General features: G+C 35.4%; 1 long non-coding RNA gene across 1 annotated transcript in view; it reads left to right on the top strand.

Moving 5' to 3' along the window:
• Positions 1-18970, top strand: part of LOC141555306 (uncharacterized) — a 232428-nt gene that overhangs the window by 201894 nt on the left and 11564 nt on the right. Inside the window, exon 4 of the long non-coding RNA XR_012486143.1 lies at positions 5594-5746. This is a non-coding gene — a long non-coding RNA (uncharacterized LOC141555306). The remainder of the gene's footprint in view (positions 1-5593; positions 5747-18970) is intronic.

The following is an 18970-nucleotide window of genomic DNA, read 5'->3' as shown; positions in this document are numbered from 1 at the left end:
ACCCACATTTAACACCACATACTAAGATTAGATCAAAATGGGTCCAAGATTTAGGCATAAAGAACGAAATCATAAATAAATTGGAGGAACATGGGATGGTTTACCTCTCAGACTTGTGGAGGAGGAAGGAGTTTGTGTCCAAAAGAGAACTAGAGACCATTATTGATCACAAAATAGAACATTTTGATTACACCAAATTAAAAAGTTTCTGCACAAACAAAACTAATGCAAACAAGATTAGAAGGGAAGTAACAAATTGGGAAAAAATTTTTACAGTTAAAGGTTCTGATAAAGGCCTCATCTCCAAAATATACAGAGAATTGACTTTAATTTATAAGAAATCAAGCCATTCTCCAATTGATAAATGGTCAAAGCATATGAACAGACAATTTTCAGATGATGAAATTAAAACTATTTCCACTCATATGAAAGAGTGTTCCAAATCACTATTGATCAGAGAAATGCAAATTAAGACAACTCTGAGGTATCATTACACACCTGTCAGATTGGCTAAGATGACAGGAACAAATAATGATGAATGTTGGAGGGGCTGTGGGAAAACTGGGACACTGATGCATTGTTGGTGGAGTTGTGAAAGAATCCAACCATTCTGGAGAGCAATCTGGAATTATGCCCAAAAAGTTATCAAAATGTGCATACCCTTTGACCCAGCCATACTACTACTGGGCTTATACCCCAAGGAACTACTAGAGAAGGGAAAGGGTCCTGTAGATGCCAAAATGTTTGTGGCAGCCCTTTTCATAGTGGCTAGAAGCTGGAAGATGAATGGATATCCATCAATTGGAGAATGGTTGGGTAAACTATGGTATATGAATGTTATGGAATATTATTGTTCTATAAGAAATGACCAAAAGGAGAAATACAGAGAGGCTTGGAGAGACTTACATCAACTGATGCTGAGTGAAACGAGCAGAACCAGAAGATCATTATACACTTCAACAATGATACTGTACGAGGATGTATGCTGATGGAAGTGGATTTCTTCAACATAGAGAAGAGCTAATCCAATTCCAGTTGATTAATGATGGACAGAACCAGCTACATCCAGAAAGGGAACACTGGGAAATGAATGTAAACTGTTATTTTTACCTTCTGAATCCAATTCTTCCTGTGCAACAAAAAATTCGGTTCTACACACATATATTGTATCTAAATTATACTGTAATATATTTAACATATATAAGACTGCTTGCCATCTGGGGGAGGGGGTTGGGGGAGGAAGGGAAAAAATCTGAATAGAAGTAAGTGCAAGGGATAATGTTGTAAAAAATTACCCATGCATATGTACTGTCAAAAAATGTTATAATTATAAAATAAAATTAAAAATTAAAAAAAAAAAACACTTGGTGCTGATCTAAGCAATCTACTTTGCCACTCAATGTTATCTTTCTAAGTGCAAAGGATTATTGTTTTGCCAAACTCAGGAAACAGCCTGCTTGCTGGGCCTTAGCTCTAAGAAACAGGGTATCTCCAAAATATTTTGACACCCTTCTACACTAGATTTACCCACCCTTCTATAAAAGCACAATCCAAATCCCCACCTTCTTTTTAAAACCTTCTTAAACTACCTCTTCTGACCTCTGCTGCACTTTATTATTTTTAAAAAATGTGTTAAATTGTTATTTAAATTGTTTTAGCATAGGAATATTACCTTATATTATTTTTGACTGCCTCCTTGAAAGGCAGTTGCCCATTTTTAGATTTATTTATATGTCAGAGCATTTAGCTAACTGTTAACAATATGATTTTGCAAACACATAACTTGTTCCCAAATACTTGTTAGATTCATCAAGTATTTTACTGGAAAGCACTAGACAACATGCCAGGATACCCACCCTTTTTAACTTTTCTGGGCTTCAGTTTACTCAATGTAAAATGAAAGTTATATTACACAACCTCTAAAGTCTTTCCTAGCTTTAATATTTTGTAATTTTATTTTTTTTCTCAACTGTGATCTCAGTAATTTAACCTTTTGAAGTCTCAGTTTCTTTATCTATAAAAGGAAAAGTTGTTTGTACTAGACAGTCCTTTCTAGTACTAATGTTTTTTGTGTTGGCATCCTGTTAACTTATTCTGGTGAAATGATTCTATGACAAAAAGCATTTACCATTTTCATCTATTCTTCAAGGAAAAAAAGACAAGTAGTTCTTAATTTTTTTTTACTGCTGGAAACTGGATCAATCTATTGCTAAGCTTTAAATATGTAACAACAATTTCCTTTGTAGTATCTCAACATAGATATGTCACCATATCATTGACTCTTGATTAAAAACTTATGGATTTCATTAAGATGCTAGATAGAAAATATTCTAAAAAAATTTTCAGAAGGAAAATGCATACACAGAGAGAGACAGAAAGAAAGAGTCAGAGACAAAGAGAGAAAGAGAAAGGAAGAGACAGAGACAGAGGTGGGGAAGGGAAAGGGGAGCGAAGGAGAGGTGGAAAAAAGAGAAAAGAAGGGAGGGAAAGGGAGAGAGGGAAAGAAAGGGAGAGATAGAGACAGACAGAGAGACAGAGAGAAGAGATAGAGATAAATAGAGACAGAAAGAGAGACAGACAGACAGAGACAGACATACAGAGACAGAGAGACTGAGTTTGTCAGGGTAGCAAAAAATAAAGGCACTAATTTAGAAGTTAATAAAACTTAATTTCTCCTTATGACATTTGAGACATAATCATTACATATTGACTCTTGTGTTGTTGTTCATCCTTATTTTCAAACAGAACCAGTGACATCACTGGTGATGTCTTCATGGACACATGAATTAGATTTAATCGAGGCAGAATTGTATAAAGTTGCCAGCCTCATTCTCTGTTATCAAAGTTCAGTGGCAACACAAAAATCAAGACAATTGGCATTGGTCTAAGATGCAGTGGATGACCTTAGCATGTCTGACCGAGTTCTAAGCACTCCACAGCACCTGCTTTGACCCCTTTCATGGCTATTGGGGGTAGAGGGAGATTGTTTTCATATGCCTATTTTGCTGTAAGAAAGTCTTCATATAATTGGGGTAAATATCCCCTAACCAATTGAGTTAAGGCCTGTAAGTTATTTTCAGCCTGTTTTAGCCCATCTGCCAAGATGGTTTCACTGAGGTTTAGCCACTATGCACCTATGGCTTCTTGAAGCCACAGAGTTGGATGACAGGTGGACATCAAGATGGATAAATAGCCCTGAAAAGAGCTTAGCAAGCCTTCACATCACACGTGGTAATCCTTCCTTAATACCCCATACACTCCACTCTCTGAATAGGTTTGAAAAAGACATACAGAGTATTTGAGTAATAGGAAGTTACAGAAAAATAAAGGGCATTATGATTGTTTTTTCCTCACTTTGCATAATCTCATAAATGATTTGAAACCAGCTCAAAAAGTACGCTTGAGAAGTGGAATGAGAGTGTGATAGAGGAAAAATCAAAGAAATAACAAACCTTGTGATTTTTAAATTCACTATAAAATAATACAAAAGTGATTAAATTTATTTACTTTCATCTGAATCTCTGTTTTTCAGGATATTTCATTGTTTGACTATAGGACTAAGGGATTTCTATAATAGAAGCACATCACTGTTTTTATTAAACTTTATTTTTAAATTTGTACTGAGCAATCTATACAAAAATCTATGATATACTTGGTCTAGAGATTTAGCCCTACCAGTTAAAAATACAATAAACTGTTATTACTTCATATTATTGACAAGTTGTGATTTACAATTATGAAAACAAAAAGATAACAGCTTCTCATTTCTATACATACTTTATACATCATTTTTTATAACTTTTTATTGACAGAACATATGCCTAGGTACTTTTTTTAAATAACATTATCACTTGCACTCACTTCTGTTCCGACTTTTCCCTTCCCTCCCTTCACCCCCTCCCCTAGAAGGCAAGCAGTCTTATACATGTTAATTATGTTATAGTATATCCTAGATACAATATATGTGTGCAGAGCCGAACAGTTCTCTTGTTGCACAGGGAGAATTGGATTTAGAAGGTAAAAGTAACCTGGGAAGAAAAACAAAAGTGCTCCTTTTCTGGGTGTGGCTGATTCTGTCCATCATTGATCAATTGGAACTGAATTAGATCTTCTCTTTGTTGAAAATATTCCTTTCCATCAGAATACATCCTCATTCAGTATCGTTGAAGTGTATAATGATCTCCTGGTTCTGTTCATTTCACTTAGCATCAGTTCATGTAAGTCTCTCCAAGCCTCTCTGTATTCATCCTACTGATCATTTCTTACAGAACAATAATATTCCATAACATTCATATACCACAATTTATTCAGCCATTCTCCAATTGATGGGCATTGATTCATTTTCCAGTTTCTGGTCACTACAAAGAGGATTGCCACAAACAGTCTTACACATACAGGTCTCTTTCCCTTCTTTAAGATCTCTTTCAGATATAACCCTAGTAGTAGCACTGCTGTGCATACAAAGGGTATGCACAGTTTGATAACAGTTTGGGCATTCAAAACTGCTCTCCAGAATGGTTGGATTCGTTCACAACTCCAACAATGCATCAGTGTCCCAGTTTTCCCACATCCCCTCCAACATTCATCATTATTTTTTTTCCTGTCATCTTAGCCAATCTGACAGGTGTGTAGTGGTATCTCAGAGTGGGCTTAATTTGCATATCTCTGATCAATAGTGATTTGGAACACTCTTTCATATGTGTAAGGGCCCTTTAAATGGGCGGACACAGTGCATCGGGAGATTGAGGCCCAGAAGTAATTTCTGTGGATATTAGGACTGCCCTTGGGCGGGATCCTGGCCATATTGAGATAGTTTTGTAATGGGTGACTCTCTCGCTGATTGGCTGTGTGTGTGACCTCACAGGCCCTATGTAAGCCCACTGCAGGCAGCAACCGCCCTCTTTAACCTCGTGCTGTTCACTCTGGCTCCCTAGCCTGGGTGGCCAAGCCAAGATGGGTAGCCAAAAGAGGTAAGGGTTTTGGTAGTGAACACATGGGTCTTCTGACCAGGTGTTCACCAGGGAACCAACAAGTCAGGGCATCAGTTAGGGCATTATGTGAGTAGGTATAATAAAGGCTTTTAAGATTACATGTGGTTGTTCTTGAGTGCGCTACCGGTTATTAAGCTATAGATTCAAGAGATTGTGGCCAGAGACCTTAGAAGGCCTCAGAGGAGGCAAGCCGGGTAGAGCTCACACTGCAAAGGACAGTGGTCAAAGGTACTCTGGTGGGTCTAGGACAGACTAGTAATTGTAACTGCCAGGAGAGCACGTTACACATATGAGTGGAAATAATTTCAATTTCATCATCTGAAAATTGTCTGTTCATATTCTTTGACCATTTATCAATTGGAGAATGGCTTGATTTCTTATAAATTAGAGTCAATTTTCTATATATTTTGGAAATGAGGCCTTTATCAGAACCTTTAACTGTAAAAATGTTTTCCCAGTTTGTTGCTTCTCTTCTAATCTTGTTTGCATTAGTTTTGTTTGTACAAAAGCTTTTTAATTTGATGTAATCAAAATTTTCTATTTTGTGATCAATAATGATCTCTAGTTCTTGTTTGTCCTCACAATTCTCTCTCTGGTTACAGATGGCTCTCTCCACTACAAATCTATTGGAATTGACCTGAATCACCTCATTATTGAAAAGAGCCATGTCCATCAGAATTGATCGTTGCATAATCTTCTTGCTGCTGTGTACAATGTTCTCTTAGTTCTACTAACTTCACTTAGCATCAGTCCATGTAAGTCTCTCCAGGTCTTTCTGAAAGCATCCTGCTGATCATTTCTTATAGCACAATAATATTCCATAACATTCATATATCATGGGAAAAGAATGCCTAGTGTGTAGATTATGGTACTCAATTTTGTGGATAGCTCATTGAATTTGTCAATCACTATAGATATCTTATACTGATGCTGTGGATAAACAATGAGTTGGGCCCAAAGCTGAAGAAGAAGAAAAAAAGTGGGAGGTGACGTAGAAGGGGTGAGCATGCATTTGGGAAATTGTGTGTATTCTCAGAACCTTAAGCATCTCCCTGAAACAGACTCATCATTTTTAATACCAATATTCAAAGAATGTTATGTGGATCTGAAACAAGTATTTTCAAAGTTTCCTGAGAATCAAAACTGTGAGTTACCCAAAGAGCAATGTAGAAGCATATGGTGGATGGTACCAGGAGGGAAAGGGAATAAGCATTTAGTTAGCCTCTATTACATGTCAGGCACTTTTTTTTTTTTAACAAATATTATTTTATTTGTTACTTGTAACAACCACGGGAAATGGTGCTATTATCCCTTGTTACAATAGAGAAAACTGGGACAAACAAAAGTTATTTGTCCACAGTTCCACAGCTAGTAAGTATCTAAGCCAATTCTGAACTCATCTATCTCATTCTGATTTCAATGCTCCATTCCCCAGAGACACACACTGCCCCTCTAAGAAACTGTTGCTTATTACCAATAAAGAATTGTCCACAAGAAAGAGCATAAATAAATATTCAATAGATATATGACTTAGAAGGAGAGATAGCATGTTCTTATATTAAAAGGGATAATGACTGGGACAGCCCAAGTATTGAACTAGTACCAATATAACATTAAGAACTCTATAGGTAGTCCCACAGCACATGGGTGGCCCCTCTGTGAAGGACAAAAGGTACTCAGCATGAAAGGTGTGGCTTGGGTATAGTCTATACCATTTGACAGATTACTACCATTAAAGAAATCAGAGACCCCTTGAAATATTGAAATCTTATTTTTTCAGAAGCCTTTCATCTAGCAAAGAATAATTCACAAGTCTTTTTACATTTCAAAGTTTGAATCTTTGATGAATAAATTTAAGTCAAACCCAGAAGTAGCCACGTCTGTTATTTCTATGTAATAATTAGTACAGGCAGCAGGGTCAGTGAGGTGAACATAAGGAAATCGTTTGTTTCTGCCTACACATAAGAACAGGAAAACATTTCCCAATGTAAACATGCTTGAAATGCTTAGGTATATTATAAAGAGTTAAATCCTGTGGGTTCTGGATAAATTCACACAAGCTTTGCACTTGTTTGTCAGACAGACAAGAAAATGCTTCTAAGGTTATCTGTGCCTACATCAAGCACAAAGGCATTTATATTTTTTTAATGTAGATTTAAGATTCTGAGTAGATAAGAACATGTAATATGAATTGATATACACATGAGGGAAAAGAAGAGTGAAAAAGTATAGGGTTTTTTTTTTCTATTTGAACAGATTAGTAATTGCTTGGTTCCCCTACTCTACCCGAAAGACCAATATTTCTTAACAGAAGACAAATGTAAAATCAGTTTCTAGTCCTTATGAAACTAGCCAATTATCCAACGATTTGACTCAGGATTGGCTACCTGTCTTATTAAAAAAGTCATTTTGGCAGCAAAATTATTATATAAGGCCCTAAGTATTGGTGGAAATGTATTATCTCTTTAAAAGAAATACACAAGTAAAAGTTAGAATTGTTTTTGAATCTCCCTCATCATAAACAAAGACAAGTTTGTTTCATATTGAAGGAGTCAGCATTAGTACTAACAGAGCAACACCTACTGGCACATTTATGAAGCAAAGCCAACATGTGCAGAAATTTGTCTGTTCCCCCCATCTTAATGAATAGAGATGAAGTATTGGCCATATAAAACTTAATTTTTCTGTTCAAATTTAATGGCTTGTTCCAGACTACATAATGAAAAGGAAAATTGAGCAGTCAAACCCAAATACCCTTAATGTGTATAGATCTGAAATAAGAACATTACTGAGCTTCTCTGAACTAGTTTTGATTCAACATGAATGTCTTAACTGGTAGTGATTTTTGTGGTTCTATAGCTTCTTATATTCTATAAAGAGGGTTTCGCATTTTCATAAAGCCATTCATAGAAAAGTAATGAATGGTCTGAAATGAGCTGAGAGGCATTGTGTTTGTTTTTACCACAGATATGCAGACTAGTCGCCAAACAATGAATAATACAACATGTAATGTCAGAGTCTGCCAGTTCCACCAAGTCCTAGACAATGTTTTAACTTAAAGAGACATTCGGAAATGTAAAGTACCGCAGATGACAGGGCTTTGAAGGACATGATAACTACAATAAGAAAAATGCATAAAAGAACCCAACCAAATACTAACAGAAGTAGACTTTGTAGAGAAATCAAGATTCTTGTTTAGTTAAAACTCTGTGCTCTATAATAACCTTTTGGAAAGCCAGCTGTAGAAATGTAAACAGTAGCAATGTGCTGCCAACTAGTTAAGTGGTAAGCCAGGAACATTAACAAGCCACCTGCCCCACCTCTGTTTTCTCAGGAAAGGCAACATAGAAGCTTAACCAATGGCAAATGGTCAAGAGAGGGAATGCAGCGGGATATGAGCTCCATACAAACTCATGATTAGCTAAGACACTAAGAAAAATAATAACAAGCTAAAAAAAATGTCTTATCCATCTTTGCAACTCCAAATTATATATTTTTTCTCTTTAATTAAGTTCTAAATAAGGGAGTTGTTTTTACTTTTCTACTGTAAAGGATTAAGAAAATTTAGTATCTGTTTTTCATAATCTCTATTATCCCTTTCTCTGCTTAAATTGGGTCCCCTTTTGCCTTTATCCTTAAAATGAATTTTAAGATTCCCTGTATTTTCTTAAACATTTAGATTAAGGGACTATTGGAATATATTGCAGTATTTTCTATGCCCCAAACGCAGAAAAAATGTGTTAGGAGGACGTACCTGAAGTGAATCCAAGCCTTTATTACCCATGATCAAACTACAACAGTAGCTTTTTATTTTCTCTGAGTCTAATTTCTCTTCTCAATTTGTCCTAGACAGGTTTGCAAAATTCTATTTTCATCATGTTACTTCTCTTCTCTAAAGGAAATAAAAAAGGAAAAGCTCCTTAGTTCTCTTTAATCTGACATTTAAGACCATATAGTGTGATCCTAACTCACCCATTTAACCTTATATTCCATTGTTTCTCAACAAATACTCCTATCTAGAAAAATAAGTGTAATCATCCCTAAACTATAACTCTGATTTCATCATTTATCCTATCATATTCCTCTCTCTCTCTTAGACTATTATTTCCACTTTCTTTTCTCCACCTATCCATGCTATCTCTTCCTCTACAAAGTCTTTCTATCAAATTTCTAGACCACCATGAGTTTCTATTTTAAATTTCAAAAGCATTTGTTGTGAGTTCTATAAATCTGACCTTTAACTTACAATTGTTTTATATTATTTTTAAAATTCTGCACTAGTGTACTCTCTTTTCAATATGATAAATTCACTGAAGGGATTACATATTTTACTGTCTGGCATAGAACTGACATACACTACTTAATTCTTGGGTGTTGGAAAGTCTCATAGCCTCACTCAGTACTACCTAACATTGGTTCCACAAAGTTTGTAGCCAAAGCTGGTTCTGCTGAACAAAAATCCAGTTCTTTTATTCCTCCAGGTATTACTATTAGGCTTCCTGCAAGATTTGCTGCAAGACCCTGCCCGGATTCTCAGAATCCCAGAAACTTCATAGCCCCATTTTTGTGGACGGCACTTCCCTCACTGCACCTAGAAGAAAAAAACACAATGAAAAAGTCAATGTCTTGGACACATTTCTTGTGCCAAAGGCAGATGGCCAAAGGAGGATAGACACATAGCCCTTCCCCCTATAGCAGGGCTCTCTTACCAAAAGCCACTAGTGAAGGAGTAACCTTGCCCTCTCAATCCCAAATACAGTAAAAGACATGTCAGGTATTGACCGTGCCCTCCCAAAGATACTGACATTTCTGGATATTACAAACATTTCTCCAGGCCAAATGGTAGGTAGCCAACAAAAACCTGCTCCAGTATCCATTCCTCATGATTTAGATCCCCAGGGTTTTCCAGGTAGATGACCCTACCTTTAGCAAACTGATCAGATATGAAATATCTTTGTTGGTGGAAGTTTTAAAGATCATAATGGCAACACATCAAAAAATAAAGCACATAAAAAAGAAACAATTAAAAATTAGCATGTCTCTCAAAGAAGGCAATAAACATTTTATGGGCTAAGATATCTTATTAGCACTACTGCTATGCTCAAAGCCAGATCTAGAGATTCAGGTAGCTTCCTCATGACTCATATGAAATCTCACAACAGAGATCATAGGATACAAAGGGATAGAGAAGTAAAGATGCAATCTTTCCAAAAATTTCAAAGATCTTTGCTCAAATCAGTTGGCTTCTTTTCTTAATAGATACAATATAATGGCATAGTATCAGTTCTTTCTAATGAGATGACTCCATTACACTAATGTGTACACTAGGCAGTTGAGACTCCCTTTTTTCTTTCTGATTTCTCCTTTTTATATCCTTTGTATTTCTTAAAAAAAAAAAAAAACCTTCATTTTTCTGATCAAGAATGTACCTTGGAAAGCATTTACAATCCTGTCCTAATACTGTCATAGAAGTCTATACTATTGCACCATTTCCTAAGTGCAAATGCTTTATAATAAAGTCCTTTTGGTATGCCAGGAACTAAATCTTCTGCTGGATTGTGTCCAAGATGGCATTCTGCCTTATATCAAATTTAGTTCTTTCATGACCAGCAAGGTTCCAGTATGTGTCTACAAATTTTCACCTTGACTTCTAATACTTCTCTTACAGAGTAGTAAATGAACATTTATTGGACTTACATTGAATTTGCTTTTGGATATTCTTTCAATTCAGTGTCTCCTCCCAGGCTTCAGTTTGAGCTAGAGTCACTCAGTGTTCTCAAAGGTCAAAGGACAATGAGTAATCTTCTCAGTTCTGTAGATCTACAGGCAAAACACTCTCTCTTCAAATGTTATCTGTAAAACTGTTGCTTGGGGGAAGAAATAGAAAGCATTACAACTCGATTAGGTAGTTCTCCAGAATACATCTATTTTTTTGTACAAAATGTTACATACTTGAAAGCAAAACAATCACTGCAAATAATTTATTACAACAATCAACATTTGAGGAATGAAATAAACTAGTCTATTGAGTGATACCCTCTCAATCTTTAATCTCTCACTCCAAACTACATAACAGTGCACATGACCTGGCTGTCTTCATATTGAAACCTTTATAACTGGGGAAGGAAGAAGCTTTTTTAAAAACATGTGCTTTTGACCTTTAAAAAAATTATCAAGATAGCCTCCGTCTGTCCTCTAGGGACTTGGAAAGAAGACTATTCCTATCTAAATCCTCTTTTGCTTTATTTGTTCTAAGGAATATTGATTTGGATTTTAGTCTTTTCTCAGTGCTTTAAACTTTTCAATGAGGACTCTCATAGCTAGAGGAAACACTTTGGTGAAACTAAAATGATCACCCGAGAGGACATATTGGGGAAATACATGGGCCAAAATTAGCCCTTGGCTCTGCATGTCCAGCTCCCATTGAAACCACTGGAAGCTGAGCTGGTAGTATTTGAAGACAAAATTTCCTTTACATTGAATATAAAGCCTTTCTGAAAGGGCTGTGCTTATTTGAGTTTCTGTTAGAGTAGCTGAATTGGCTCTTTGTCATTATATATAAGGAGAAGCAGCATTGCATCTCCAATTTAGCCTTCTAAGAACTCTTTTGATATCTAATAAAATTACACAGATGCCTTTTGTTTGTTCCTGATGGGGATTGTTTAATATTATGGAGTATTAAGCTCTATGCTAAGAACTTTCAGCTTTCTCTAGTTTAGCTGATTTTTTAGCTGTAAAAATTCCTATTCATTTATGGCCAGAAGAATAATAAATGCAATATGAGCTTTAGGATTATATTGGATAAACAAGAATACAAACGTGAAAAGGAACCAAGGAAAGAAGAGGTACAATACAGTGAACACTGATTTGTTAACAGATAATTCAACTTAAGTGCCTACTTCATAAAGTTACTATAGACAAAGAGCCTTGTTGCCCTCTTCATTTTAAGGCTGCAGCTGGTTGCATAAGAAAAGAGAAGAGTCAGATTTTGAATTGTCTCATCTTCAGGATGAATTGACTGGCACAAACTAAAAGTTAAATACCTTATGTGTTACTCTCACTTCCCCTTGATTATCCCCCCCTAACCTGTCAGCATCTTTTTACTAGGAACACTCCACAAAATGGGGCACCTCATAACAACAATAATAATTCACATTTTGTACACCATATTAAAGCTTTCCAAATGTTTTACATATGTTCTCTCAGTTGAGCCTCAGAACAATGCTGCAAAAGCAAACATTTTCCCCATTTTACAGATGAGAAAATCAAGATCTCTTTTCAACAGGCAAACATCTTCTATACAGCACATACTATACTAAAAACTTGAGATGCAATCACAAAAACAAAATAGTCTCTTCTCTTGAGCTCACATTCTACTTGAGGTGAAGGGACAATATCGCTTCTATCAAAAAGCTTACATTCTATTTACTGTGGGGGGAGGGGTTAATGTTGGCCAGGAGGAACATGTACATAGAGAAATAAATACAGAATACAGCTAGGTCTTGATTAGAGTAAGTAATAAACCTGATGAAATGGTTGCATTATTCAAATTCACACTGCATATTTCCATTGGGCTGGAACCAATTACCATATTTTACATAATTATAACTTCGAATAGTGTAAATTCGAATACATGCAGCCACTTCAGGGGAAATCCATTATTCATTCATATTCATCAGGATCTCTGTATATACAAAGTAACTGTAGCAGAGGGAATCCTTACAACTTAGAGAATCAGGACATGAATTGGACTCAGAAATTAAAAGGTTGCCCACCGTCATATCTTATATGACGATAAGGTGGAAAGAAATCAAGCTCAGATTTTCATGGTTCTACTCATTATATAACACTGCCTTGTAACAGTCACACTCCACTAGTATGAATGTTATAACCATTTGGCACTGCCACTCCCCTAGCATATACCCAATATTATTACGCCAAAGTACTCCTTCCTTCCTATCTCAGGAATATACCATTGGAAGTTTTACAGTAACTCCAACAAAGTTTCAGCTATCCTCAGAGTAATATTTTCAGAGATTCCACCTTCCTATAAGTTAACTATACAAACTCTAGACATCTCCAAAAGCTATACAATTCCTTATGTCTTTATCATAGACAAACCTTGGTTGGTCTGATGTTGGTTAATTTATTTCCTTTTCTCTAAATGGAACTACACTTAAACCATTCTGGTAAAGGAGAGGCAAGGGGGAAAGAGCTATTTTCTGCTATTTTTATAGTGCTCCATGGAAAAACATTCTACAATTTTTCTCAGTAACCTATTCCAGAGTGTAATAATATCCACTGCCAGGAAATTCTCTTGTACCCTAACACCTTCAAGAGAATAGTAAGCTAATACATTGGCATATTTAATAGGCTGGTGATTTCCATTCCCTAGGAGTTCCAGAATGAAATTCATTAAATGGAAAGACATTCCCTGTTTGTCCTAAAGTTGGGCATTTTGGAAATCATCAGAATATCTTAGACCCCCAAGGCCTGAGCTCCTTTCAGAAAGGACCCCATCCCCACTCCACCCCCTCCAGAATTGTTGACTATGGAATAAAAGCCATAATCTATGTTATCAGGTTTGAAAGTGAAGAGATATTCTTCAAAGCATTATGGAGCATCCAGGCCAGCCAAGAACAGAACTTGCTAGTTGTTTCTAAGTTTAAACTCCTGCCAAGGCCCATTTTCCTAGTTTCTATTCTGTAATGGCCAAGACCCCTCTTAAAGCAACAGTTGTGAAACCCCTAAAAGCCCTTCAAACTAGTTAAATACTAAAGCTAAATTATAGAACCATAGAATTTAGGGGAAATATGTTCTATTGATGAGGAACCAGAGACCCTGAGAGATATAGTGAGTGACTTGCCATGGATTTTAAAGCAAATTAGAGAAAGAACTTATATTAAACTATAGTCTTCTGATATGTAAACCTATGAAAAACTCTTCTTTTTTATTACTAATGAAAAAGAATGGAATGTCCTAGATTTGTCATTATAGTAAGATACAAGGAGTAAAATTTCTTGAAAATCTTAGACCCATGCTAGTTTTCTAAGACAGATAATATATACACATATAAATCTCACAAAAGGTTAAAGTTTAAATTCTAGGATGCAATGAAAAGGAAAAATATTATTGAAAAGTAAGAGATATAAAGAATCTCTATCATAACCAGAGGTGGGAGGAAAAATTATGATATCAAGATGAAACAGGAATTCATAAATAGTTTGAGGAAAATAAAAGAGTCTATAGGATTATTATATAAGGTCTAGTTGGCTTGAAAAAATACAAATCTAATTTCCAACAATTTCATCCCATCAATTTAGTAAATTTCAATTAAAAAATTAAGTATTTAGTGGACTCATTCTTATATCTTCCTCTGCCACTTGGGTGGAAGTGGGGTGGAAGGAAAGAAATGGAAGAGAAAAGAATTAAGTTCAGATCCATATTTTATCTTTCCAAGTTCATTTGCAAAATTTCCTCCCATCTTTCCAAGATCTAGTTAAAATTCAATTTCCACCTTGAAGCATTCCTTGCTCCCTCTACCCTATTCTTGACATATTCATATGCATACACAAACATGCACAGCACATACACATGCATTTACAGGTAAAAGTGACATCCTTTCTCTGAGCTCCCATCACAATTTGTTGGTACTTTCTTATAACATTGTCCCTTTGATTTTAGTTATTTTATCTCCTCTGCTAGATTATAAACACCTTGAGGACAGGAATTATGTCTTTATTACCTCTCATTAAGCACAAGTACAAAATGGACACATCAAATCTTTGATACGTTGATGGATGGATGAATAGATGTATCCATGTTCATTTCATCATATCACATCACTTTTATAGATTTAGTGGAAATACAATAGAAAGTATCATGTTTCTGATTCCATACAATCTAAATCCAAGTTTTCATCATTTAACAACATGTGTTACTCTAGGCAAGTCACTTATCTATCCTCTCTATTTCTCAGTTTATCTGTTTGTATTTTATGGAGAACTGGCCAATAAGGACCTACTTCTGGGAAACAGGTTTAGCATTCTACATATGCTCCCAGGATAAGATCCTCTTTAGTTAGCCTCCTCCATTGCGTGCAAAATGAGGGAAAGCGCCTAAGTAGCCTCTTAGCTCCCTTTCTAGTTCTAAATCTCTGATCCTATGACCTCTTCTTGTAAAGCTACACCTACTCTATGTCATAAGAATGTCACCGACAGCTTTTCCATATCAATCATTTCAATTCATTCAGAGGGGAATTTGGGAAATTGCTTCTAAGCCAGTTAGACAAAAATAGGGTTCTCCCCCAATCCATTCCTCTAATTAGTTTTTCAGACTTTCTACATTTAAGAAAAATTTTAGTCAGCTTACCATATTGAATTGCCACATCAGAAACTAAAGTCCAGAAAACACCCTAAAGAACATAATGTCCTTCAGCTAAACAATTTAAGAAAAAATATAAGTGGTTTTGTTTTTTGTTTTTTGTTTTCTGTTTTTTTGGGTTTTTTTCTCAGAAACACACTCATTTTTCAGTGGGAAAATATGGCTCAAAGAATTTCATTCAAAGATTCCTAAGACAATGGCAAATCTTCATTAAAGAGCCATAGCCACTCTCCACCCACCCTTCCAAAGTTAAAGTGGTTCTATTAGTTTGTGAAAAGAGGACCTGGTCCGTAGTGAGCTCAGATATTAGGTAAAGATATATGGAAGTTTAGCCAGGAAATGAGGAAAATTAAAGATCTTCAAATATTTCAAGGACTGTCAGATCAGATTGTACTTATTCTCCTTGGCCCTTAGCAAAGAACAAGATATGGTAAGTTGAAGGTACAGAGAAATAGAAATTTCTAAAAGGAAACTTTTTCACAAATCAAGCTCAGCAAAATGGAATGGATGGCCTCTAGAGGAAATGGTTCTTCTTATTGAACACAGGGTAGATGAAAATTTGTCAGATGTCTAGCAGAAGAAATTCTTGACAGATATGGGTTGAACAGATAGCTTTTGTAGTCCTTAAACTCTAAGATCCAGTGATCTAGTCCAAGCCCTTCATGACATAGATGAGAGGATTGAGTCACAGAGAAGAGAGAAATAATTGCGGCCAATCAGCTGGTATTCAAACACAGGTCCTCTAACTTCAAATTTAATTATCTTGAACCTGTAGGAAACCCTAGACTTTATACCTCTTAAGAGACTAGATGGCAGGTTACTGAGAAAATTCTTATATTCCATCTAGTATATTTGTTTGTGAAAGGTATAGGTTATAAATACAAGCATCATATTTATTGCTCAAGTGTACATGATGAGTTAGACTGATCATCATGTGTTGCTGAAGTTGGTAATAATTTACTTATTATCCACAATGGGTTCCTGAACAATATTTCCCTTTCCATTAAGAATTTGATTCCCAGCATTTGCTTGTCAGTTAAATCCTCACATCATTAATGTAACTTCTCATCATTGGCAGAACTGAATATTCATGCCTAGATCAAATCACTGTTATTTTGGCCTGTTGCTTTTTTTTTCCCCCAGATAGATTGTTAACCCATCATTTGTATGGCAAATTTATAACAGTTTGCCATTTATAGACTCATTCTCAGTCTGTTCTGTTAATTGAACTGCAATTGTAGTATAGAACTTAATTTGAAGGGAGGGGGATACACAAATTTGGAACATAAGTGATTATTTTTTATTCTTTAAACACAGCCAGACACTTATTCTACTTTTTTGTGGGATATTTCTTTTTTTTTCAAGATATCCCCAATTATACCATAAGACTATTTCTTCTTTTAAACTGTCTTTTAAAACACCAATACCATGCTAATTCAGAACTATATTGAAGACTACTGCAGATTCTCAAGTGGGATGAATATGAAAGTGAAAATCAGGATGAAAAGCCATGATGTCACAGTCCCAAAAGTACTCTGTTCTTTTTTATTTGATAAATGTACTTTAGTTTTAATTATTTATGAGATTATTTGGTAATAGACCAGTAAATGTACTAGAGTATCTTTTGTAAAAGTAATGAAGTCTTTTTAATATGAGATCTCATGACAGCCCTCTACTATTAATAATCTTTACTGAGAACAGAGTGAGACTATTGGGTTTTGTGTGAGAATTATTGTATCTGCAGATTACTGAAGTGAAAATGAATCGAATTTGACAGTATCAAAAATAATTTTCATAAGAAGTTGCCCACTAAGCAGCTTTTGATGGTTCTGACCATGGTTGTGAAAAGTTGTCATTAATTCATATTGGGATCCTACTGTTTCATATGTATTTTTACTGCCTACTTTAAGAACAATAAGACCAATTTGTTGGTGTTTAATAGTAATTGGACTCTATTCTCCCCAGTGGCTAAGTAATTGTCCAAGTAGTAAATTAGGCATTAAATGGTTCATAGTGTCCTGAAACATTTAATGTGCCACAAGGGAGTAATTTAAATGAGGGAATATTTTGATTCATTGAGTCCCACAGGCATCATACAGAATATATATAATACCTGTCCTCTAGGAGTTTACAGTCAAGACAAGGTACTCGATTAACACATAAATATTTCACATTGGCAAATAGATTTTTTTTAAAATCCAGACATGATTTCATTCTTGTAGGGTACCACTAGTGAAGAAACTTCATAGATAAAATTGGTGTTAAAGGAATTGTCATTAAAGACAACAAAATCTGGCAATTCTTCTGTAACTAATAATCTTAGAATTGACTTGTAGCACTGAAAGTTGTTGAGGGTCATAAAGTTATTATATATCAGAAGCTGATCTTGAATCCAGCACTTTTAATTCTCAGACCCTCCCTTTATTATAGGTCACATCACCTATTCAAATGGATTACTAGATTTCATTAATATAGTGCTATGAATATATAGCCCTTGATTAATTTACAATATAAGTCTGGCAACATTACTGTGGTCTATTTTAGTAAAATGCACATAAAAAAGCAGAACACAAATAAAATTATAGAATTAAACCATCTGAGAGCTAGAAGAATCTTTAAAGGTCATCCTGTCCAAAGCCTAGATTAATATTCTGTAACCTCCAGATCTTTTTAAAGAATCAAAACTGTAAATATTTCCAGATGTCTTCCAGGTGAAAACAGTGCTCCCTAAGAGTGAGGGAGATATTATAAAATGGGATAATTATTAATTAGTTGTTTTTTTTTTCTTTTTTTTAAAAAGCATCGCATGTTGTGTTCAGAACCAGCAAATGACTGTCCCAGAGATGGAAATCTACAAGTTGATTTCTTATATAGAGAAGAAGGCTTACTTGTCTGGCAGGACCGTGTGTGTGTATGTGTGTGTGTGTGTGTGTGTGTGTGTGTGTGTGTGTGTGTGTGTGTGTGCTCAGAAGGGGAGTGGAGAAAGTGAAGGAGGTGCGGAGAGAAGGAAAGAGTGGAAAGAATAGGACCTGGCTAGGGAGAAAAAGAAGAACAATGTCTATTGTACACTTGAAGTCATCAGAAGGCTCTGTGAATTCAATAACTGCTGTAAAGTGATGGGTTAACAATCTTCACGATCAGGGGGAAGAAAAGTAAGAGGCCAAAATAACAGTGATTTGAGCGATGCATGAATATTCAATTCTGCCTATGATGAGAAGTTACATTAATGAGGTGAGGATTTAACTGACAAGCAAATGCTGAAAATGAAATCCTTAATGGAAAGAGAAATATTTTTCAGAAACCCATTGCAGATAATCAGTAAATTATTACCAACTTCAATAAAATATGATGATGAGTATTCAAACCTTTAATGTCTAACATGCAGCATCGCTGAACAATAGAGGTTTCAGGAAGATGAGCACCTCTTCATGTTGCTCCTTTTCTTTTGAAAGTATCTACCTCTTCTTGAGATTCTTTTCAGCTACTAATAAAAGAAAAAATAACTGAAAGGTTTTCAAAGGTATTCTTTGCTTTTTATGAGGAATATGGAAAAGTGGTCACTTCTCTCTCTTCCCCACTCACAAATAGAGAGTATG

Source organism: Sminthopsis crassicaudata, chromosome 1, assembly GCF_048593235.1.
Source record: "Sminthopsis crassicaudata isolate SCR6 chromosome 1, ASM4859323v1, whole genome shotgun sequence".
In the NCBI taxonomy this organism is placed as follows: Eukaryota; Metazoa; Chordata; class Mammalia; order Dasyuromorphia; family Dasyuridae; genus Sminthopsis; species Sminthopsis crassicaudata.
The sequence above is the reverse complement of the archived record's forward strand: the minus strand, read 5'-3'. Positions and strand labels throughout refer to the sequence as shown.